Source organism: Podarcis liolepis, assembly GCF_965112155.1.
Source record: "Podarcis liolepis genome assembly, chromosome: 18".
Lineage (NCBI taxonomy): Eukaryota > Metazoa > Chordata > Lepidosauria > Squamata > Lacertidae > Podarcis > Podarcis liolepis.
Window position 1 is genome coordinate 6,224,885 of NC_139572.1, and position 24,225 is coordinate 6,249,109.

General features: G+C 48.7%; 1 protein-coding gene across 4 annotated transcripts in view; it reads right to left on the reverse strand.

Moving 5' to 3' along the window:
- SEMA6B (semaphorin 6B) overlaps window positions 1-24,225 on the reverse strand; it is a 163,247-nt gene that overhangs the window by 96,812 nt on the left and 42,210 nt on the right. The window contains exon 1 of one of the 4 annotated variants that reach the window (XM_083483704.1): window positions 15,512-16,286. The exons of the other annotated variants lie outside the window; for them this stretch is intronic. The gene's annotated coding sequence lies outside the window, so the exon portion shown is untranslated. Of the gene's footprint in view, window positions 1-15,511; window positions 16,287-24,225 lie in introns of those variants that run through there. 4 annotated transcript variants of the gene reach the window in all.

Consider the following 24,225-nt stretch of genomic DNA (forward strand, 5'->3'; position numbering starts at 1 on the left):
ACCGAATGCCAATAAAGCAATCAGTACAAAACAGACGGGGGGGAAAGAAAGAAAAAAAGGAAGGAAGGAAGGAAGGAAGGAAGGAAGGAAGGAAGGAAGGAAGGAAGGGCGATTACCGTATTTTTCGCTCTATAAGATGCACCAGACTACAAGACGCACCTAGTTTTTGGAGGAGGAAAACAAGAAGAAAAATATTCTGAATCTCAGAAGCCAGAACAGCAAGAGGGATCACTGCGCAGCGAAAGCAGCAATCCCTCTTGCTGTTCTGGCTTCTGGGATAGCTGCGCAGGGACCGAGCAACGGGAGCTCACCCCGTCACGGGGATTCGAACCGCCGACCTTCTGATCGGCAAGTCCTAGGCTCTGTGGTTTAACCCACAGCGCCACCCTTGTCCGCTTTAAACCAGGAAGACGGCAGGAACCGAACCCTGGGATCTCCCACATGCCAGTTAGAATCATGGATTTAAAAGGGACCTTTATAAGATCATCTGGTTCAACCACTGCTCAACGCAGGATCTATAAGGCAGGATGCTATTTTAGCCTGCCTGCCAGATGCTCCTATGGCCTCTGGTTACACCTTCAGGAAAGGAGAGCTGAACGCAAGAAACACAGAAACCTCTCCGTTGCAGGTTCTCGTTTTTCCAATCAGTTAAATTCAGTTCTCCCTATTTCCACAGCAATTTGCAATTTATTTTTTTAACAACAAAACCCTAATGAATATTTGTCAGCGTTCTGGTGTGAATTCCTAATACACACATAACCTACAATATTTTTTTGCAATCTCCCCGTGCCTCCAATATAATGTTATTTCCATTAATATACGCTGCTTGCGGACTTTGGAACTTCAAGGCGACCAAATCACATGACCAAATCACATGACGGCGTTGTGATGCCTGGCGGTTGACAGGTGCTCTAGTCTTTCTGTCCTAAGGGCGTGAGCAGAGGACAGGGCAGTTCACGTCCTCACTGAATTACACCAGACTCGAAAGCACGTCAAAGAGCCAGAGATTGAGGGATCTTCTAAGCTATAGCTTTGTTTAGCTTATATGTAAATCCAGCACTAGGGACGCGAGTGGCGCTGTGGGTTAAACCACAGAGCCTAGGGCTTGCCGATCAGAAGGTCGGCGGTTCGAATCCCCGCGACGGGGCGAGCTCCTGTTGCTTGGTCCCAGCTCCTGCCAACCTAGCAGTTTGAAAGCACGTTTGAGAGCAGCGCACGGAAACGCCGTTTACCTTCCTGCTGGAACGGTACCTATTTATCTACTTGCACTTTGACGTGCTTTTGAACTGCTAGGTTGGCAGGAGCAGGGACTGAGCAACGTTGCGGGGATTCGAACCGCCGACCTTCTGATCGGCAAGTCCCAGGCTCTGTGGTTTAACCCACAGTGCCACCCGCTGCTGACAGGCCGGCCTTAATGCCAAGACAATATTTGGGGGTGGGGGTGGGAGACCTTGGAGCCAGAAAGAACAGCGGCTGTAATCTCTGCGCCCTCCGCACTCGTGGCGAGAGACTGGGGAGCCTGCACGAGACGTGATTCATGCTGCCTGCGGGGAGCTCAAAGTGCAGAGCAGGGGAGGTGGGAGAAGGAAGGAGGACCGGGTTCCTATTAACAGCAGCTGTAAGTGGATCTTGAAATTGAATCTACACGTCCCCGGCTCCCGGGGGGGTGTCAACACAGCAGGAAGCCATGCTCGGGAGACATCGATCCAGCTGCAAAGTGGCGGAGGCAGCCGCCTTCTGCAACAACAGTGCCGGTTCATGTTCACCCTTTCTCCCCGGAGGGAGCTCGCTGCGCACGGTGGGCGGGGGGGCATTTGCCGCAAGGTGGCCAGGCCGTGTGCGTGTGCATTTGGCCCAGCGTCCTGTTGCTGTGCCCGGCCACAGGCAGGGCTTGAAGGCAGCCTCCTTGCCATGCCCTGTGGCCCCATGTAATCTCAGATAGACTGCCCTTGCTCGGGGAGGTTCGATTTTAGTAATCTCAGGTAGACTGCCCTTGCTTGGGAAGGTTCGATTTTGGTGAGCTAATAGACCTACAAAGCTATCGTTTTCCCAGTACAGTGGTACCTCGGGTTACATACGCTTCAGGTTACAGCCTCCGCTAACCCAGAAATAGTGCTTCAGGTTAAGAACTTTGCTTCAGGATGAGAACAGAAATTGTGCTCTGGCAGCACGGCAGCAGCGGGAGGCCCCATTAGCTAAAGTGGTGCTTCAGGTTAAGAAGAGTTTCAGGTTAAGAACGGACCTCCGGAACGAATTAAGTACTTAACCCGAGGTACCACTGTAGTGATGTATGGAAGTGAGAGCTGGACCATAAAGAAGGCTGATCGCCAAAGAATGGATGCTTTTGAATTCTGGTGCTGGAGGAGACTCTTGAGAGTCCCATGAAGATCCAACCTATCCATTCTGAAGGAAATCAGCCCTGAGTGCTCACTGGAAGGACAGATCCTGAAGCTGAGGCTCCAATACTTTGGCCACCTCATGAGAAGAGAAGACTCCCTGGAAAAGACCCTGATGTTGGGAAAGATGGAGGGCACAAGGAGAAGGGGACGACAGAGGACGAGATGGTGGGACAGTGTTCTTGAAGCTACCAGCATGAGTCTGACCAAACTGCGGGAGGCAGTGGAAGACAGGAGTGCCTGGCGTGCTCTGGTCCAGGGGGTCAGGAAGAGTCGGACATAACTAAACGACTTAACAACAACAACAATAGACCTACATAAGAAGGATGGTGTTGGATGGCATGAGGGTTCTAGAATTCAGAGACCTTCAATATTGGAGAAAGTTGTTTATCATCATCAGACAACAACAACAACAACATATTTATACCCTGCACTCTTGGTGGCTCCCAACAGAATGTTAAAAACACAGTAAAACATCAAACATTAAAAACTTCCCTAAACAGGGCTGCCTTCAGATGTCTTCTAAAAGTCAGATAGTTGTTTCTTTCCTTGACATCTGGTGGGAGGGCGTTCCACAGGGCAGGAGCCACCACTGAGAAGGCCCTCTGTCTGGTTCCCTGTAACCTCACTTCATTAACCTCACTTCACACCAGTGCAAGTAGATAAATAGGTACTGCTGCGACAGGAAGGTAAACAGCGTTTCTGTGCGCTCTGGTTTCCATCACGGTGTCCTGTTGCACCAGAAGTGGTTTAGTCCTGCTGGCCACATAACCCAGAAAGCTGTCTGCAGACAAACGCCAGCTCCCTCGGCCTGAAAGCGAGATGAACACCGCAACCCCAGAGTCACCTTTGACTGGACTTAACCGTCCAGGGGTCCTTTAAGTTATTGGTTCAGAAAGGATTCATTAGGTAGGTTTGCCTTTAAATTCGCACCAAATTGACATTCCCCCCCCCCTTCCACACCACCAGGTTAAGCCCAAACAAGCCCCTTCAAATTGTAAGATGGTGAGGGGGTCCGATCCCCACCTGAGTGGCCTCCGCAGTGGAAGACTGCCGAACGTCTGCAACACCCAAGGAGAGTCTGGCAGCCCTCCATATCCGCAGGGCAATTTGCATATTAAATACACACCAATCTGCATATTAAGTGTCCATTTGCATAGAGGAAGTCATCTTGCATTGGCACCAAAAATAAACATACACACAGAAAAAGGCAGCTCTGGAATTCTAACAAATAAATAAAGGGGTCGTATTGCGAGAGACGTCAAGATGGCAAGAGACAAGGGGAGCGTTTTGCATTTTCTGCTGAGTGCTGCACAGGGTTACAAGCAGTTTCTGGGCTTTTCGGCAAACTGGCTGGGCTGCCCAGGCCAGACCTGCTCTAGCCATTAGGTCACACAGCCTCAAATATGAACACCCCGCAGGATATGCCCATGATTACAGCTGATTTCTGCTGTACAAATCCGTTGAAACCGGTCTGGTCCCTCGACTCTTGTCAGTGTATTGATACCAATTGGACCAGCGTTTAAGGTAAGCTTTGCAAGACCTGACTTGCCAAACTTGCCACTAGCTTTGCAAAACCCAACCTGCTCCATCATCTTCATGCATCGAATTGGCGATGGAGGAGCAGTGAGATTCAGTACTCATTTAAGGCCAAATCTACCAAATCTTCGCTTTCTGAAACATGAGAACCCAAACACAGCTAGGCTTTGAAGTTAACACTTAAACCTTGTCCAGACATTAAAAACCTTGTCCTGATAGAGTGTAGGGACTTGCTGAATTAAATATCTGAACTGGAATACAAAAAGGGAGGTGTGAGGAGGTCAAGAAACTAGTAAATGAAGTATATGATATGGAAGTATTGATTCTTTTTCTTTTCTTTTTTTCTGTGTAAACTGTTTTCTATTTTGTTTTTGCTATGTGTCTTCTTTCTGTATTCTTTGTTTTTATTTTTATTTTTAAGTTTAAATTTTGAAATTCTTTAAATGTTTGTTAAACTTCAATAAATATTATTTATAAAAAAATGAAGTTAACACTTAAAAAAGTAAAAATTGCAATGCAATACTCCTACCAGTGTTCACAAAAATTCATATATTGGGGAAAGTGCATGCAAAAATGAAGATGCTAGCGAAGATAAAATACAAATATGCGTTTTGTAGGAGAAATTGCTTGCAATAATAATGTGTGCATTGGCTAGAGCTGCCTATGGAAGTGTGTTCACTGGGGGAAATTCACACCAAAATGCTGGTGAATGCTGGTGGATTTTAAAAAATTCAAAAAAATCCCAGATTGCTGCAAAATGTGGAGAACCGAATTTGAGATTGGAAAAACAAGAAACATGACATTGCAGAAAACTTTGGGCTTGAAAACTGCTTTGGTTTAGCCAAGTGAAACGTGCTTCTTAAGAGATCATTTTCTTTGCTAGTCGGCTAAACAAAGACAAGACTGGGAAAGACACAAATCCAATATGTCGCATCTATTTTTGAAGGCACATAGGGATTGTGTGTATAGGGAGTCCCTATTCCCCTATCTCCATTTGAAAAACCCATAGACACTGGAGGAGTGTCACAAATGGCTTGAGGCTGCAGTCAGATGGCACTTTGCTCCATCTTCCTGACGTTTCCTTTCCTGTCAATTCTTGCGTTTTGTGTGATCTTTCAGACAATGCAAAAGGCACTTCTGGAAATCTAGTGTTAATTGTTTCGGCAGGGGGAGCAATCAGTTAACTCAGAAAATCAGGGGAGCTTTGCGTTGAAATTTTCACGATTGCACTATTGCCCCTTGCCGGATGAAATTTGCGCTGGCATCCTGGCGTACAGTTAAAACTGGGCAATGCATGGCAGCATATTCACCCCAAAGCCACGGCCCATACGTGAAAGAGGTGGATCTCAATAGTTAACCACACAAAGATCAGCTTTATTGGGCTAATAATAATAATAATAATAATAATAATAATAATAATAATAATATAAAAAAAAAAATTTATACCCCGCCCATCTGGTTGGGGTTCCCCAGCCACTCTGGGTGGCTCCAAACAGAATATTAAAAACATGAGAAAACATCGGATATTAAAAACTTCCCTAAACAGGGCTGCCTTCAAATGTCTTCTAAAAGTCAGGTGGTTGTTTATTTCCTTGATATCTAATGGGAGAGCGTTCCACAGGGAGGGTGCCACCACCAAGAAGGCCCTCTGCCTGGTTCCCTGGAACTTGGTTTCTCGCAGTGAGGGAACCGCCAGAAGGCCCTTGGAGCTGGACCTCAGTGTCCGGGCAGAACGATGGGAGTGGAGACGCTCCTTCAGGTCTACTGGGCCAAGGCCATTGAGGGCTTGAAAGGTCAGCACCAACACTTTGAATTGTGCTCGGAAACGTACGGTACTTTGTCAATTTCGGTTTCTCTCATATATCTGAAGGGTTGTTCCATGGAAGCTTGTACTCCCCTGTAGGACCCAAACCAACGGATTCAAGTGGCACAAAAGGAGATTCCGATTAATCATCTGGGAAAAAACTTTCTGAAAGTAAGGTAGAAAGGTAAAGGACCTTTTTGTTTGACAGTGGAATGATCACCCCAAAATGATCAAGCGTTTGGAAACCAAGCCTTACGAGGAGCGCTTGAAGGAGCTGGGTATGTTTATTTTTTTTTTAAAGTAATATTTATTAGAGTTTCAAATAATACAGAAAACAAAAAGAAAAAAAGAAGAAAAAAAGAATTCATCCTTTACAATCCCATTTTCAAAAACTTTTTTCCGTGAATTCCCCTCACCTCCCCTTCTTGTATTCCAGGTCCAAATATTTATCCAACAAGTTCTTATCTCTAATTTCTTAACCTTAATTTGTTATTATATTAAATTTTTAACCTTAATTCATTATTATATTTAGTTCAGTTTATATATCAACTTTTAACTTATGTACCTCAATCATTTATAAAAAATTTTTTTCTAAGGTCGACCCTATTTCCCTTCCACGAATTCCCCATTCTTATACTAGTAGCAACACAGAATTAAACACAGAATAAAGAAGATCAAGCCCCCTTTGGATTTCCAAACCCCACCCTCCCTTCCCCTTTCGATCCCAAAACCATAGTCCATTAGTCCATCTATTTAGCCTGGTGACCTTACGTCCGAGGCTCTTGAATCTCTCTCAGTCCCTTTCTGCCGGCTTCTTTGAAAGTCCCTTGTATTTAACACCCAGTCTCTAAGGGGCACTATCTCTATAATATCCATGTTCCTTCCAGCCAGGCCTCCTTGTTTAAAGGTGGAGCTCAAATCCTGTTTCTTAGATCCAAATGTCCCAAAAGCTCCAGGAGCTGGGTATGTTTAGACTTGAAAAGAGGAGATGTGAGCGCCGTCTTCAAATATCTCAAGGGCTAGCCACATGGAAGAGGGAGCAAGCTTGTTTTCTCCTGCTCTGGAGGGTAGGACTCGAACTCATGGTCTCAAGTTACAAGAAAGGAGATTCCAGATAAACATCAGGAAGAACCCTGAGATGGTAAGAGCTGTTTGAGCAGTGGCTCTCACTTCCTTGGAGATTTTTAAGCAGAGATTGGATGGCCATCTGTCAGGGATGCTTGAATTCAGATCCCTGCATTGTGGGGGGTTGGGATAGATGACCCCTGGGTCCCTTCCAACTCTACAATTCTACGATTGTGGAGCCAAGTGCAGTGGCTGGCGGCTCCTTCTCTCCCCCCCCCCCATCTTCTGTTCAAGTTGGCGGCTGTGCTTGAGAGAAGAAGAAGAAGAAGAAGAAGAATTTGGATTTGATATCCCGCCTTTCACTCTCTTTAAGGCGTCTCAAAGTGGCTAACATTCTCCTTTCCCTTCCTCCCGCACAACAAACACTGTGAGGTGAGTGGGGCTGAGAGACTTCAGAGAAGTGTGACTGGCCCAAGGTCACCCAGCCGCTGCAGGTGGAGGAGCGGGGAATCGAACCCGGTTCACCAGATTACGAGTCCACCGCTCTTAACCACTACACAACACTGGCTCTCAGAGAGAGTAAATAGGATAGGATTGGGCATAGAGGAATGTTTGGGATCACCGCCAACACCCACAGAAGAGCAAGGAGGAATTCAGGGTATTGCACTGGGAGATTTAAGTCTGCAGCAGCCTTGCTCTCCTATTCATCTCAGCTTGAATCGTGGACAGTATTGCTGACCTGCCATCTCCATCACTATATCACCTGTGCTTCAAGGGAGCATGTCTCTGGGGCAGGGGGGGGGCGGGAGGGGGGTCTGTATACCTTTGGCAGGTGTAAATAATTCATCCGGCCGAGGTGGCGAGTTTCATCCAGGTAGAGCCGGGCTCTTCAAATTAGATTCCCCGAGGCAGGCCTTGTGAATTATTCAGCCGGGTGGCTCAGTCTCGCTCCCACCCCCCGCATTGTGCGCGACGTCTCTCTGGATGCAGCCAGCTCCGCGGTGGCTAATTAATTTTAATTACCGTCTTTCACTGTTTGGAAATTGGGCACGTTTGCAAAAGGGAGGAAACGGAAAGCCGGCGGAAAATGGGGAGGAGGGGGGGGGTTGAGAAAAATCCAACCGCAGCTAGTTGGAAGGGAGGGGGGAACCTTTGCAACACGTCATTTTAAAAGGAGATTAAAATGCTCATTAAAAGAGAACATAATTAACGGGCCACAGGTAGGGGATGGACAGAGCTGTACATTTCCTGTTTTTCCAATCTTAAATTCAGTCGTCCGGATTTCCGGGGCGATTGGTGGGTTTTGTTTTAAAAACCTCTTGAAACTTTAGAAAGTAAATGGATTACAGCTGTAAAATTTAAGTTAAAAGAAAAGAAAGGTTAGCAATTAGATAAAATTAAGGGTGAGGATTTGCTGAATTAAATATTTGAAATTGGTACGCAGAAAGGGGAGGTATGAGGAGGTCAGTGAAATAAGTTTTAAGAAAATAAGTTTTAAGAAAATAAGGATTTGAAATTATACTTGTTTTTTCTTGTTTGTGTTTGTTTGTATTGTCGTGTTTGATTGTATAATTTGTGAAAACCTAATAAATATTTTTTTAAAAAAAATTAAATAAAAACCTCTTGAAACTTTTTGGTGCAGATTGTATGCAGTTTCCTGTAACATAATGCATGTTTGTATGTTCTCTGATATATGTGGGTTTTTTTGTGTTTTGTGTGTGTATGTGTGTGTGTGTGTTTTCAGAGAACTGCCTTGCGAATTCGGAGAGGTGTGAATTTCGAATGACCGGCTGAGTATGAGCCAGTGTATTGTTTCAGAAAGCGTGCACTCATCTTTAAATGCAAACTATACCAACCTTGGGATGTGGGTGGCGCTGTGGGTTAAACCACAGAGCCTAGGACTTGCCGATCAGAACGTCGGCAGTTCGAATCCCCGCAATGGGGTGAGCTCCCGTTGTTCGATCCCAGCTCCTGCCAACCTAGCAGTTCGAAAAACCACGTCAAAGTGCAAGTAGATAAATAGGTACTGCTCCGGCGGGAAGGTAAACGGCATTTCCGTGCGCTGCTCTGGTTCGTCAGAAGCAGCTTAGTCATGCTGGCCACATGACCCAGAAGCTGTACTCCGGCTCCCTTCGCCAGTAAAGCGTGATGAGTGCCGCAACCCCAGAGTTGGCCACGACTGAACCTAATGGTCAGGGGTCCCTTTACCTTTACCTTATACTAACCTTACTGTACTACCAACCTTACTATAATCTTGTGAAACATGGACCACTTATAAACACCACCTCCAACTCCTCGAAAGATTCCATCAACGGTGTCTCCGGAAATTTTTACACATCACTTGGGAAGACAGGCAAACTAATGTCAGTGTACTGGAAGAAGCAAAGATCACCAGTGTTGAAGCAATGATTCTTCAACATCAACTTTGTTGGACCGGTTATGTTGTACGAATGCCTGATGATCGTCTTCCAAAGCAACTACTCTATTCCGAACTTAAAAATGGGAAGCGTAATGCTGGTGGTCAACAAAAAAGGTTCAAAGACTGTCTCAAGGCAAATCTTAAAAAATGTAGTATAAACACTGACAATTGGGAAACACTGGCCTGCGAGCGCTCCAGTTGGAGAACAGCCTTTACCAAAGGTGTCATGGGCTTTGAAGACACTTGAACTCAGGACAAAAGGGAGAAATGTGCTAAGAAGAAGGCAGGCTTGGCAAATCCACACCGTGATATGAGGCCAGAGAATGCCATCAGTATTTGCTGCCATTATTTCCCCCCACCAATCCGCAATTCACACCACCATAGAAGAATTACTGCATTATTAAATCGGCCGCAGCAAAGAGCAATTTGAATCATGTTGCTTTTGTGAAACACGAACTGCAGTACAACAGAAGCGACGCCGCATGTGACGGATGCCCGTGGGACCAGAAAACGATGCCTTTATGCATACTTACTCAGAAATGTCCCACTTGTGCTCAAAGGGACTAATAATGGCAGGCAAAAGGTAAAGGGCCCCTGGATAGTTAGGACCAGTCAAAGGCAACTATGGGGCGCTCATCTTGCTTTCAGGCCGAGGGAGCAGGCGTTTGTTCACAGACAGTTTTCTGGGTCATATGGCCAGAAGGACTAAACCGCTTCTGGGGCAACAGGACACCGTGATGGAAGCCAAAGCACATGGAAATGCCATTTACCTTCCCATCACAGCAATACCTACAGTGGTACCTCAGGTTACATACGCTTCAGGTTACAGACTCTGCTAACCCAGAAATAGTGCTTCAGGTTAAGAACTTTGCTTCAGGATGACAACAGAAATCGTGCTCCGGCAGCGCGGTGGCAGCATGAGGCCCCATCAGCTAAAGTGGAGCTTCAGGTTAAGAAGAGTTTCAGGTTAAGAATGGACCTCCGGAACGAATTAAGTACTTAACCTGAGGTACCACTGTATTTATCTACTTGCGCTAGCGTGCTTTTGAACTGCTAGGTTGGCAGGAGCTAGGACCGAGCAACAGGAGCTCCCTCCATTGCGGCGATTCGAACTGCCGACCTTCCGATCGGCAAGCCCAAGCACCTCAGTGCTTTAGACTGCAGCGCCACCCCCGTCCCCTGATAACGTCCCTGATAACCGCGTCCCTATCTACATCTACACAGAAGGAATTCCTACTGAATTCAACGGGATTACGTCCAGATAATCCTAAAGAGCAGTTAGGGCTGTAATATTCTCCTTCTTTCTTTTTAAGTATTCTTAGATGGGGAGGGAAGGAGGAAAAATTGCAGCCAAACAAGCCTCGCTGTCAAGTGCCGTATTATTTTTGGAGCTTTTTGAAAAACGTTGAAAAGCGTGCGATTCCCCCCTTTCTTTTTTGCACATTCCAAGCGCTGGGGGATGGCATTTCCATGTCTTGTTTGCCCAGCCTCTGCCACTGCTTCTTCACAGCGACCTTGGCTGAGTCACTTCCTCCAGGCCGGCTTGCCAAGTTTCCGCCCGCGCAGGAATCTCGCGCAGGGAGGTGTATTAGCGAGTCATTTCCTCGGGCTGCCGGTTCCACTTGGCGGAGGGTTGATTACCGACAGCTCTCCCCCCCCCCACTTTCAGCCTGGATTCCTCCTGACCCACAAACCTGACCTGCCGCTGAAATAGCTGGCAGGTGTTCCCAGGTGTGAAAGAGCTGTGTGCATTTAAGGCCGAGGAGGCGGGAATCTTACAGGAAGGAACTCCTCTGGTGGTTGTTACCAGAAGCAAAACAGCACAGGAGTTGCCAAACAGTATTTCCAAGAGAGGAGAAGGGAGGCTGGTGGGGACTGAGCTGGGCTGTGTTTCACTTCTTTTCACAGGTGAAATTGGGCTGACCTTTGTAGGCAAAAGATGCTGTTAGTGTGGTGTAGTGGTTAAGAGCGGTGGACTCGTAATCTGGTGAACCGGGTTCACTTCCCTGCTCCTCCACCTGCAGCTGCTGGGTGACTTGGGCCAATGCAATTCTGGGCTGCATCAATAGGAGTATAGCATCTAGATCAAGGGAAGTAATAGTGCCACTGTATTCTGCTCTGGTCAGACCTCACCTGGAGTACTGTGTCCAGTTCTGGGCACCACAGTTCAAGAAGGACACTGACAAACGAACGTGTCCAGAGGAGGGCAACCAAAATGGTCAAAGGCCTGGAAACGATGCCTTATGAGGAACGGCTAAGGGAGCTGGGCATGTTTAGCCTGGAGAAGAGGAGGTTAAGGGGTGATATGATAGCCATGTTCAAATATATAAAAGGATGTCACATAGAGGAGGGAGAAAGGTTGTTTTCTGCTGCTCCAGAGAAGCGGACACGGAGCAATGGATCCAAACTACAAGAAAGAAGATTCCACCTAAACATTAGGAAGAACTTCCTGACAGTAAGAGCTGTTTGACAGTGGAATTTGCTGCCCAGGAGTGTGGTGGAGTCTCCTACTTTGGAGGTCTTTAAGCAGAGGCTTGACAACCATATGTCAGGAGTGCTCTGATGGTGTTTCCTGCTTGGCAGGGGGTTGGACTCAATGGCCCTGGTGGTCTCTTCCAACTCTATGATTCTATGATTCTCTGAAGTCTCTCAGCCCCACTCACCTCACAGAGTGTTTGTTGTGGGGGAGGAAGGGAAAGGAGAATGTGAGCCGCTTTGAGACTCCTTCGGGTAGTGATAAAGCGGGATATCAAATCCAAATCCAAACTCTTTGGTCCCATCCTTTTGCTTTTCTGCCCTCGGAAAGTGTTAGCGTTGGTGCTTACTAAACAGGGACCCAGTATGGTATTGTAGTACCATGTGACCGATCCGATTCGCCTCTGTGGTGCTGCCAGGAAGCCAAGTCTGAGCAAGGGCAAAGATTCCTACCTTCGCTCTGAATGGGAGGACATTTTCACCTCGGTTTTGCGCCCTCTATTGCCCAAGAGCATGTACCTGCGAGTCTGTTTCACCACACACCTTGAGCTCACCTGCATTAGTTTCACCACACACCTTACAGGGGTCAGCAAACTTTTTCAGCAGGGGGCCGGTCCACTGTCCCTCAGACCTTGTGGGGGGCCGGACTATATTTTGAAAGGGGAAAAAATGAACGAATTCCTATGCCCCACAAATAACCCAGAGATGCATTTTAAATAAAAGGACACATTCTACTCATGTAAAAACACGTTGATTCCTGGGCCATCCATGGGCCAGATTGAGAAGGAGATTGGGCTGGATCCGGGCCTTAGTTTGCCTACCTATGCCTTACGCATTAGTGCAATGAATATTCATGCCTTGATTGTTTTGTGCGACGGCGAGGGATGAGAAGAAGAAAATGTCTCGGGAAGCCGGATTTTGAAGCCAGTACCAGATTTTATTTTATTTGGCACCTTTTTTGTGTTCCTCTTACAGAAAAGAGACATTGCAGATAGCGTGGGAGAAAGCTGATGCTGCTATCTTCCAATTCATATTGGTGCACCCTTCACCCTCAGCCTACAAGAAAAGCATTCTCGAAGCACACGGACGTCAACTGGAAATTTTAGAGTGGGGACCTCAATAGAGGCTGTTTGTGCATCTTGCACCTGCCTTGCATTTAACCTTGGCATCAATAGATGTTCTGAGGCACTCCACTCTGAATCTCTCTGTCTCTTATTAATGGCAACAATAAATACGTTCCCAGAGCCTGCCGCCAAATATTTGACAGGTTATTTTCAAATCAACACGCGATTCCTGACTGCCGCGGCTCCTGGCTTTCTGCAAGCTCCCCTCGTCCCCCATCCTCTTCCTCTCTCTGCCATCCAAAGTGCATGTTAGATGCGCAGCAGCTGTATATCTCTGCTTCACGAAAACAGCAGCCTCCAAACCAGGGGTTTCCAGCGGGAATAGAGGGGCTTGCTAAACCCTTTCCCCAATCAGCCGTGCTTCTGTTCAAAACCCCCACCCCAGCTTTTCTTGACCTTGAAGAAGAAGAAGAAGAGTTTGGATTTGATATCCCGCTTTATCACTACCCGGAGGAGTCTCAAAGCGGCTAACATTCTCCTTTCCCTTCCTCTCCCACAACAAACACTCTGTGAGGTGAGTGGGGCTGAGAGACTTCAGAGAAGTGTGACTGGCCCAAGGTCACCCAGCAGCTGCAGGTGGAGGAGCGAAGATGCGAACCCGGTTCACCAGATTACGAGTCTATCACTCTTAACCACTACACCACACTGGCTCCCTTGGCGGGTGGGGAGGGGCGGGAATCTCTCCACTACACTACATACCGCCTCTCCCGGTATGCCCCACAGAGAGCCTCAAGGTCCATAAATAGCAACACCCTAGAGGTCCCGGGCCCTAAGGAAATCAGATTTGCCTCAACCAGAGCCAGGGCCTTCTCAACACTGGCCCCGGCCTGGTGGAACACTCTGCCTCATGAGACCAGGGCCCTGCAGGATCTGATTTCTTTCCGCAGGGCCTGTAAGACAGAGTTGTTCCGCCTGGCCTTTGGGCTTGGAGCCAATTTGATTCCCCCCCCCCTCTTTCTTTTTTCTTTTTCCTTTCTCCTCCTGTGATGAGGCTGCATTTTAATATTTTAATGTTTCAACATTTTAATCTTGTTTTTATGTTGTATTCATTCAGCTTGTTTTTATTATTGCTAGTTAGCCGCCCTGAGCCCGGCCTTGGCTGGAGAGGGCGGGGTATAAATAAAAATTATTATTATTATTGCTATTACGACATGAGATAAAAATGCATGCTTCCTTTTATCACATTCTACTGAGCCAGGGGTCAGCAACGTGCAGCCCATGGGCCTGATCCGGCTCACAAAGACCGTTTTACCACCCGTGAACCACCCCCAAATCAAGTTGCCTGCTCAGCAAGTCCCCCACACGCTGCGTTAAACTGGCACGGAGCATGGACTTGCCGAGCGGTGCCAGAAATCGTGTCTGTGCATGTGCAGATACCAGAAATCACTTCTGCACATGCCCAGATGCCGAAAATTGCTTCTGCGCAGGTGCAATGTCTGGGCATGCGCAGACGCGATTTCCGGCATCGTGCTGCGCTGGTCCGGTCCTCGGATGATCTCTGCAGGAGTGATCTGCCCATGGCCGGTAAGCCTTGGCGACCCCTGTACAGTGGTACCTCGGGTTACAGATGCTTCAGGTTACAGACTCCGCTAACGCAGAAATAGTACCTCAGGTTAAGAACTTTGCTTCAGGATGAGAACAGAAATCGCGCGGCAGTGGCACGGCGGCAGTGGGAGGCCCTATTAGCTAAAGTGGTACCTCAGGTTAAGAATGGACCTCCAGAACGAGTTAAGTTATTAACACGAAGTACCACTGTACTGGGACGCGGGTGGTGCTGTGGGTTAAACCACAGAGCCTAGGACTTGCCGATCAGAAGGTCGGCGGTTCAAATCCCCGCGACGGGGTGAGCTCCCGTTGCTCCGTCCCTGCTACTGCCAACCTAGCAGTTCGAATGCACGTCAAAGTGCAAGTAGATAAACAGGTACCTCAATGGCGGGAAGGTAAACGGCGTTTCCGTGCGCTGCTCTGGTTCGCCAGAAGTGGCTTAGTACTGCTGGCCACATGACCCAGAAGCTGTACGCTGGCTCCCTTGGCCAATAAAGCGAGATGAGCGCCGCAACCCCATAGTCGTCCGCAACTGGACCTAATGGTCAGGGGTCCCTTTACCTTTACTTTACCACTACACTGAGCCATCCAAAACCTGAAACAATTTGGCTGCAATGCATACGCCCGACCACCAGGATTGCCAGTGATTCCCCCACAAAATTGAAACCGTAGCTGAAATTGCTGTTGTTTGTGTAGTTTGTCTATGGCCAGGAACGGAAACCAGTCAAGCTCAATACGACTGGCATCCATTCACATTGGTGCTGCTGTTTTTAAGTCCGCAATTGACACGCAATGAATGATGGGAGGTCTTAAGAAAAAAAGAAAACATTTTGATGTTTCCTTTGCATTGCAACGAATGCAACAAATACTGTATTTTTCGCTCTATAGGACGCACCAGACCACAAGACGCACCTAGTTTTTGGAGGAGGAAAACAAGGAAAAAAATATTCTGAATCTCACAAGCCAGAACAGCAAGAGGGATCACTACGCAGTGAAAGCAGCAATCCCTCTTGCTGTTCTGGCTTCTGGGATAGCTGCGCAGCCTCCATTCGCTCCTTAAGACGTACACACATTTCCCCTTACTTTTTAGGAGGGAAAAAGTGAGTCTTATAGAGCAAAAAATATAGTTACCTAAGTTACTTACATTCAACAGCAGACAAGCAACAGAACTGCGGCAGAAGGGAAACAGCGCTGTTTGCGAGGAGTTCGGGTCAGGAGGGAAATCGCTGGTTCCTTACGTCCCTGTCTGCCACTGAGGAATGGATCCCAACGTTTCACCTGGAAAGCTCTGCTCTGAAATTCCAAATCTAGATCACGCCAGAGAGGCAACTCTTGACGTTTCCAAAACTCCCTAGAAACGAGAAGCTGTTTTCTTTCTAAAACATATACAACCCCTGTTTCCAGTTCAAGCCTCCTCAAAGCTACACCCTCCTGGAGCGATCTCTGCGGTATGGGGAGGAGATTTGGAAGGGGCTGCCAAAGGCCCACACATGGGGGGTGGGAGCGCCAGACCCAGAGATCCTTTAAGACTCAGCTGTGTGATCCAGCGAGAGATTTAAAGGCCACCCGAGGACTGAGGGAAGAGTCCAGAGGACTGCAGGGAGAGAACGCTTTCATTGCCAGGAAAGAAAAACTGGCCAGAAGGGGGGAAATGTGGAACAATTTATTCCAGGTCCACGTGGGAGTCTTCTTGGGCTGCAAAGGAACCTGAAGCTTCCAGCATTTGTCAGAAATTAGTGTCAAGATTTCGCCCTCGTCTGCTTGAGGAGAGGGAGGGGGCTTCAAATTACACGCCGGGCCGGGACGCGTTGTAAATCCTTGCTCTAAAAAGATACACGCTGACACAGCAAAGTCCGCGACTTTAGATTGAACAAGGCAATGAACTGGGGCAGAAGCGCTTTGGGGTGCTTGGCTTTTTTTGGGGGGAGGACATCCCAAAAATGGAAAGGGGGGGAGCATCTGTGTCAGGCTCACCCCATGGTCCAAGATGGAAAGAGGTTGGTTCTATCTAGGGATGGGTAAGGGCTCCATTGTTTTAGCCTTTTTGCCAATCTGACGTTCACTTCTGCACATCAGTTTGTTATTATTATTTTTAATTTAGAGCCAGTGCAGTGGCTGGAATACAGTGGTGCCCCGCAAGACAAATGCCTTGCAAGACGGAAAACTCGCTAGACGAAAGAGTTTTCCGTTTTGGAGGTGCTTCGCAAAACGAATTTCCAATGGGCTTGCTTCGCAAGACGACAATGTCTTGCGAGTTCCTGCTGGATTTTTTCCCTCCCCCCCCCTTTTTCTAAGCTGCTAAGCCGCTTATCAGCTGATCCGATCAGCAGATAAGCCGCAAATAGCGCTAATAGCGCTAATCCGCTAATCTGTCAATGGGCTTACTTCACAAGACGAAAAAACCGCTGGACGAAGAGAATCACAGAACGGATTCTTTTAGTCTTGCGAGGCACCACTGTATTGGACTGGGACCTGGGAGAGCAGAGTTCGAATCCCCATTTGGCCATGAAGAGAGGGGGAAAACCTTGGGCCAGTCACTGGCCCTCAGCGAAGGGTTGTTGTGAGTGGGAGCGGCCACCCAGACCATATAACACCGGCCTTGAAAGACCTACACGGGCTTCCAGTACGTTTCCCAGCACAGTTCAAAGTGTTGGTGCTGACCTTTAAAGCCCTAAATGGCCTCAAAGGCCCAGGAGACCTGAAGGAGCGTCTCCACCTCCATCGTTCTGCCCGGACACTGAGATCCAGCGCTGAGGGCCTTCTGGTGGTTCCCTCCCTGCAAGAAGCAAGGTTACAAGGAACCAGGCAGAGGGCCTTCTCGGTGGTGGCACCCTCCCACCAGATGTCAAGGAAATAAACAGGCCTGATCTTTGTTCCCCTTCCTTCCTTCTCTCCGCCTCCCCTTTTTGTGAAGATTCCCCACTCTGGGATCCCACAGCTGGTTCTCCCTTGGTCTCCTTGCTGGCCCAAGTGGGACTAATTTAGCCAGCTAGCCCTGGTGATCATCTAATGTTTATTGCATAGATTCCCCCCCAAAGTGATTTTTGATTTTATTGTTATTTACGCTTTATACCGTATTTTATGCTGGTTTTTTGTAGCATCAGTTAAGTGTTTTAAATTTGTTGTTAGCCGCCCTGAGCCCGGTTTCCTGAACCAGGAAGGGTGGGATATAAATAAAAAATGATTATTATTTATTATGAAGCCCACCTGCTGGGCATCACAAGTGTGTGTGGGGGGGTGAGTGTTCTCGCACTCAGGTCCCGCTGTCACAGGCATCCGATTGGCTGCTGCAGGAACAGGATTGCTAGGCGAGATGAACCACTGGCCCGATCCGCCAGGCTCGTCTTACATTCTTGGCTCCTGACGCGAAACCATTGTTGCAATGATTGAATCCACCTCGGCAGGAACCCGCGAGTCTCGCCGTTTCAGCAGGCGAGTTGCACCCTCCGCGAATTGATAATAAATATCTCCCTGCCAGAGGAAATTCCAGGCCAGCATTCCAGCAGGGGCGTCGCGCTTTGCTGCTCAGTTTCTCAGCCCTTGCCTCCCTTTCTCCCCCCCTGGGAGGGTCCAGTGGAGGAGGAATCTCCTCCTACATCCTGGATAGCTCACAGCGGTTCCCACGAAGGGTCGCCGATCTCCCGGAAAGGTCTCTGCGAGCCCTGAAATCCTTGGCTCACCCCAGTCTCCCAGCGCGGCTCCAACCCCCTTTGCAAGGTCAAGGAGTGAGAAGCAGCCTGTTTTCTTGGCTGCAACAATAGTTAGCCTGTAAACAAGAGGCTAAGAGCGCAAGGCTCCTTTCGCTCTCTCTCCCATGATGGAGAATGTGCAAAGCAATGCATGACTCATACCTCAGGCTCGCCGTGCCTCTGGCAACTTGCCTTCCTCACCTCCCTGCTCTGGGATTCAGCTAGATGTGCCAAACTGAGCGAGGGAAAAAAAGAAAAGAAAGACGTCGGCGAGCCATGGAAGCTACCTTTGCAGAAACAGCCATTGTTTCGCTCAAACAAGCGAGCAGAACTGCTCCAAATGGCCTTGGGCTGCAGAAGAGGCCGGCTGCATGAATGTTCGCGGTACATAAAATCTGCACCAGAAATTCGGCAGCAAAAGAGATATGAATTGTAACAGCGGAATATTAGCCTTGGGCTTCATCAATAGCACAAACTCATATATGGTATCACAGGACAGTGGATCCTACAGCATAGTAGTAGCTGCTACCTTAAGGGTGGTGCTGTGGGTTAAACCACAGAGCCTAGGACTTGCCGGTCAGAAGGTCGGCGGTTCGAATCCCCGTGACGGGGTGAGCTCCCGTTTCTCGGTCCCTGCTTCTGCCCACCTAGCAGTTCGAAAGCACGTCAAAATGCAAGTAGATAAATAGGTACCACTCTGACGGGAAGGTAAACGGCGTTTCCATGCGCTGCTCTGGTTCGCCAGAAGCGGCTTAGTCATGCTGGCCGCATGACCTGGAAGCTGTACGCCGGCTCAATGGGAGATCACCCCGTTAAGGGGATTTGAAGCGCTGACCTTCTGATCAGCAAGCCCTAGGCTATGTGGTTTAACCCACAGAGCCACCAGCATCCCTTAGGTGTACATAAAGGTAAAGGTACCCCTGCCCGTATGGGCCAGTCGTGTCCGACTCTAGGGTTGTGCACCCATCTCACTTAAGAGGCCGGGGGCCAGCGCTGTCCGGAGACACTTCCGGGTCACGTAGCCAGCATGACGAAGCTGCTCTGGCGAGCCTGCACCAGCGCAGCACATGGAAACGCGGTTTACCTTCCCGCCACAGGGGTACCTATTTATCTACTTGCACTTAGGGGTGCTTTTGAACTGCTAGGTGGGCAGCAGCTGGGACCGAAAGGCAGGAGCTCACCCCGCCGCGGGGATTCGAACCGCAGACCATACGATCGGCAAGTCCTAGGCACTGAGGTTTTACCCACAGCGCCACCCGCGTCCCTCTAGGTGTACATAGCAGCATCTTAAAAAGCAGAGACGCCACCTTGCCAACAAAGGTCCATATAGTTAAAGCTATGGTAGTGATGTATGGAAGTAAGAGCTGGACCATAAAGAAGGCTGATCGTCGAAGAATTGATGCTTTTGAATTCTGATGCTGGAGGAGACTCTTGAGAGTCCCATGGACTGCAAAATGATCAAACCTATCCATTCTGAAGGAAATCCGCCCTGAGTGCTCACTGGAAGGACAGATCCTGAAGCTGAGGCTCCAAGACTTTGGCCACCTCATGAGAAGAGAAGACTCCCTGGGAAAGACCCTGATGTTGGGAAAGATGGAGGGCGCAAGGAGAAGGGGGCGACAGAAGACGAGATGGTGGGACAGTGTTCTCGAAGCGACAAGCATGAGTTTGACCAAACTGCGGGAGGCAGTGGAAGACAGGAGTGCCTGGTGTGCTCTGGTCCAGGGGGTCACAAAGAGTCGGACACGACTAAACAACAACAGCATCATCTCAAATCCGTTTGTTTTCTTGTCTAAGGAGTTCCAGCTGCCTAGGAAAAACACACACACAGAGACCGCGAACAACAACCAAATGCAAATCCAAAAAAAAAAGCCTGAAGATGGAAAGCGAAGGTGCCAAGTAACCAAGGAGACCGCTTTTAAGCTTCCAGGTCTCAGTGAGGACTCATCCAGCAGCTGATGTGCGAAGCAAAGCCGAACCCCCCCTTCAAGTGTCTTTTGCCCCTTGGCGATTAATTTTGGCAGCATAAATTCAGTTTTTTTGGTGGAGGCTGTTTCCTCCATGCTGTTGCCTCACAGATACACAGGCACACTTGGCTACTTGCCCCTATCGGGAAAACTGTAGCCGATTCTTGCAAAGCAACACACACACACACACACACACACACACACAAATATATATATCTGCATCTAACAGCACTTTGCACAAGCTTCCTCCAGATCCTTTTTTTAGGATCTGGCTCATCGCTAAAATAATATATATGTTACGGCGCTTGACAAAAAAACCCAAAAAAACAGAGACTCTATTTATGTGGCAAAACAGTCCCAGTTTCCGCCTTCGTCAGCTGCTCTGGGGAAAATGCAAGGATGCGGCTGTCGAGCTGGTGATGATGGAGGCGTTGAGGAAGGACTGCTCAGAATGACTCTGTTTGCTGGAGGGAGAGCCCCACCTTTAAAGCACTCTTAGGGTGCTTTACCTTCTTGGGCTCCATGATCACTGCAGATGGTGACAGCAGCCACGAAATTAAAAGACGCCTGCTTCTTGGGAGAAAAGCGATGACAAACCTAGACAGCATCTTCAAAAGCAGAGACACCACCTTGCCGACAAAGGTCCATATAGTAAAAGCTATGGTTTTCCCAGTAGTGATGTATGGAAGTGAGAGCTGGACCATAAAGAAAGCTGATCGCCGAAGAATGGATGCTTTTGAATTCTGGTGCCGGAGGAGACTCTGGAGAGTCCCATGGACTGCAAGAAGATCAAACCTATCCATTGTGAAGGAAATCAGCCCTGAGTGCTCACTGGGAGGACAGATCCTGAAGCTGAGGCTCCAAGACTTTGGCCACCTCATGAGAAGAGAAGACTCCCTGGAAAAGACCCTGATGTTGGGAAAGATGGAGGGCACAAGGAGTAGGGGATGACAGAGGACGAGATGGTTGGACAGTGTTCTCGAAGCTACAAACATGAGTTTGAGCAAACTGCGGGAGGCAGTGGAAGACAGGAGGGCCTGGCGTGCTCTGGTCCAGAGGGTCACAAAGAGTTGAACACGACTAAACAACTATACAACAACAACAACAAAAGGGTGCTTTCATCAGCCATGGGGCCCCCCGGTTTGTTAAAGGCGCCGGGAGTTATAGTTCAGGTCGGCACCCTTGGCAAACTACAGTTCCCAAGGTTCGTTGGAGGAAGCCATGGCATGAATATGACCCTCTGTGATGTTGCTATGAGCCTCCAAGTTGAGGTTGCATGATGCATAACTTCCCCCTCTTTGCTAATGTTGGTAGCTCTGCTGCAGTTATTGATACGCCTGCTTTTTATAATATACTGGACCCCGTTACGTTTGTTTAAAAAAGGGCTATCTAAGGTATCTAACAGGTGGGGGTGCAATAGGGATAATGCTTCTCTAAAACAGATGTTTTTTCCATTGTGCTATATTGAAAGATTTTGGGGAGAAGGGAACTGAAACCATCCACGGAATTGTACGGAACAACCTTACATTTACAGAGCAAAATATCCTTTTGAATTATATACCCAGCATGTGGAACCTTACAAAAAGTCAATGTGAGTGGACTTTCCATGCCCTGACCACGGCAAAAAGACTGATCCTGATGAATTGGGAAAATAATAATGTGGCTATCTTCTACGATCGGATTGAACACTTACACAAACTTGCAACATACGAACAACTTGCATATAAACACAGACTTGCCACAGACAAATTCTCCAGCCCCATCGTTCTGCCCAGACCTTGAGCTCCAGCTCCGAGGGCCTTCTGGGGGTTCCCTCACTGCTAAGAAGAGAGGTTGCAGGGAACCAGGCAGAGGGCCTTCTCGGTGGTGGCGCCTGCCCTGTGGAACGCCCTCCCATCAAGATGTCAAGGAAATAAACAACTATCTGACTTTTAGAAGACATCTGAAGGCAGCCCTGTTTAGGGAAGCTTTAACTAATTATTGTATTTTAATATTTTGTTGGAAGCCGCCCAGAGTGGCTGGGGAAACCCAGCCAGATGGGCAGGGGATGTATGTATGTAAAGGTAAAGGGACCCCTGACCATTAGGTCCAGTTGTGGCCGACTCTGGGGTTGCGGCGCTCATCTCGCTTTACTGGCCGAGGGAGCCGGCGTACAGCGTCCGGGTCATGTGGCCAGCATGACCAAGCTGCTTCTGGCGAACCAGAGCAGCGCACGGAAATGCCGTTTACCTTCCCGCCACAGCGGTACCTATTTATCTACTTGCACTTTGACGTGCTTTCGAACTGCAAGGTTGGCAGGAGCAGGGACCGAGCAACGGAAGCTCACCCCATCGCGGGGATTCGAACCGCCGACCTTCTGATCGGCAAGCCCTAGGCTCTGTGGTTTAACCCACAGCGCCACCCGCGTCCCTGTATGTATGTATGTATAAATAATTATTATCATCAGCAGGATGCTGGAGTAGATGGACCATGGGCCTGATCCTGCAGGCTCTCCTTATGGAATAACAAACACCTTCCACCTGGCGCAGAGGAACCCACTGAAAGATTTTGCACAACGGTCGTCCACGCTGGTGGACGTTTCTCCCCATCAGCAGTCTACTAGCCACAGGGTTTTGCACCAGCTGGAGCTTCTGGACCAGGGACCAGAGCGGATTCCCTATTTCATGCATCCGATTTAACTCCTTGTTGGGATTCAACTCACACACACACATACCCCAGCCTCCAAGGGCGACTGGTTGCAAGGGAGCGGAATGGAGACCCCCGGAGGGAGGAAATTGGGACGCTGACAAGGAAAGGCAGCTCAGGGCAGCTGCTGAGGCTCGAGAGAACTCTCAATTATAGCTCGCATCAAGGCCGGGCGCAGAGGAGCTGCCTCATCCATCACTTAAAAGAGGCAGCGCTTGAAATATTAAAATGCCAGGAGGTTTGTGTCTCCTCCGCCGTGGCCTCTTTGGCAGGGGGTGGGTGGGTGTCGAGACTGACAGAGCCACGGAAAGGGCTGGGGTGCACAAAAGGATTGCTGTGGAACAGTGGCGTAGCGTGGGTTGTCAGCACCTGGGGCAAGGCAAGTAATTTGCGCCCCCTAACCCGCGGATTTGCGCCCCCTAACCCGTGGATTTGCGCCCCCTAACCCTAACCCCCAGATGTTGCGCCCGGTGCGGCCGGCCCCCCCTGCACCCCCCACGCTACGCCACTGCTGTGGAAGCAGCCACTCCTCTTGCCCCCGCGCCACCCACACCGCAGGAAACCACACATTTGGTTTTTGTGCAAGAGAAGGCTGCTTTATACAGAGAGGGCAGCTTATGAGCGGATCTGGGTGTTCGCTCGACTGCGCACAACTGCAGATCGCAGCAACGGGAGGGTTTGACTCCAACTCAAAAAAGCTCACCAAAACCAAATCTGGTTTCTAGACCTCACAGGTGGCGCTGTGGTCTAAACCACTGAGCGTCTTGGGCTTGCCGATCAGAAGGTTGGCGGTTCGAATCCCCACGACAGGGTGAGCTCCCGTTGCTCTGTCCCAGCTCCTGCCAACCTAGCAGTTCGAAAGCATGCCAGTGCAAGTAGATAAATAGGTACCGCTCCAGCGGGAAGGTAAATGGCGTTTCCGTGCAATCTCATCACGGTCATCTGTCTCCCAGAAGCAGTTTAGTCCTGCTGGCCACATGACCCAGAAAGCTGTCTGCGGACAAATGTCGGAGTTTGTAAACCAAATCGTTCTTAAACCGGACTGTTCTTAAACCGAGGTACAGTGGTACCTTGGATTACAGATGCTTCAGGTTACAGATGTTTCAGGTTACAGACTCCGCTAACCCAGAAATAGTACCTCGGGTTAAAAACTTTGCTTCAGGATGAGAACAGAAATTGCGCGGCGGCGGCAGGAGGCCCCATTAGCTAAAGTGGTACCTCAAGTTAAGAACGGACCTCCAGAACGAATAAAGTTCTTAACCCGAGGTACCACTGTACTTGGCTGGAAAAGTGCATCGCAATGTCTGGAGGAGTGTGAAGCTTGAAGGATTCCTGTGTCCTCATATTGTTGAGGAATGTGCAAATTCCTTTAAATGCCTTTAAATGCAAACAGGATCCAATTTCTTTCCCATCCCAACTTCAAAGTGTACAAGCGCTGCCCGTTCTAAATACTGGAAGCTGGATAATAGGTTTCGACCTTCTCTCCCCACATCCCGGGAAAGCGATGCCAAATAACT